At 42.2% G+C, this 974-nt stretch overlaps 1 non-coding gene across 1 annotated transcript; it reads right to left on the bottom strand.

The window, feature by feature from the left end:
- Positions 1-310: 310 nt before the first annotated feature.
- Positions 311-417, bottom strand: LOC127088825 (small nucleolar RNA R71). Its single transcript, XR_007790639.1, has one exon. It is a non-coding gene; the product is annotated as a small nucleolar RNA R71 (small nucleolar RNA).
- Positions 418-974: the final 557 nt, after the last annotated feature.

Genomic DNA, 974 nt, shown 5'->3' with positions numbered 1-974 from the left:
AGTAAACCCAACCATACCAGCCAATAATTTTGAACTTAAACCATCCCTGTTACAACTAGTGCAACAGAGACAATACGCGGGTCTCGCTACCGAGAACCCTAACCAACATTTAAAAATATTTCTTCAATTAGCAGATACTTTTAAAACCAATGGAGCTTCTCCTGAGGCAATACGTTTAAGATTATTTCCTTTTTCCCTTAGAGATAAAGCCCTATCATGGTTAGATTCCCTTCCACCCAATTCCATTACGACTTGGGATAACCTTAGAAGAGTTTTTCTTGCTAGATATTTTCCCCCGAGTAAGACCGCCGTTCTTCGAAACCATATAACTAGATTTACCCAAAACCAAGGAGAATCGCTGTTCGAAGCTTGGGAGAGATATAAAGAGTTGTTACGAGCATGCCCACATCATGGCTTAGAAAATTGGTTAATCATTCAAACCTTCTATAATGGACTTCATTACAACACAAAGATGACCATCGACGCTGCCGCAGGCGGTGCTCTGATGAACAAACCTTATCCTGAAGCTAGTGCCCTCATTGAAGACATGGCTCAAAACCATCAATCATGGGGAGTCGAACGAGCGATAATTGAGAAGAAGGAAGCCCAAGGAGGAGTGCATGAACTAAGCTCTATAGACATTATGCAAGCTAAAATGGACGCATTAGCCCTTAAAGTCGAGCATATGTACACGAACCCGAATAATGTAGCCGCAGTTTCGTCGGATTGTGAGATATATGGAACCCAAGGACACTAATCCGCAGAATGCAGTCTATTAAACGAAACCCACTCCGAGCAAATGAACTACACCCAAGGGAACCCATATTCAAATACCTATAATCCTGGATGGAGGAATCACCCGAACTTCTCCTATAAAAACAACAACCCTATTCAAAATAATGCACCTCCGAGACCTAGTTATCAAGCCCCTAGATCAAATCAACCTATGCAACCTGTACCACAAAAACCGAGCC

This window comes from Lathyrus oleraceus, chromosome 5 (genome assembly GCF_024323335.1).
Source record: "Lathyrus oleraceus cultivar Zhongwan6 chromosome 5, CAAS_Psat_ZW6_1.0, whole genome shotgun sequence".
NCBI lineage: Eukaryota > Viridiplantae > Streptophyta > Magnoliopsida > Fabales > Fabaceae > Lathyrus > Lathyrus oleraceus.
The sequence above is the reverse complement of the archived record's forward strand: the minus strand, read 5'-3'. Positions and strand labels throughout refer to the sequence as shown.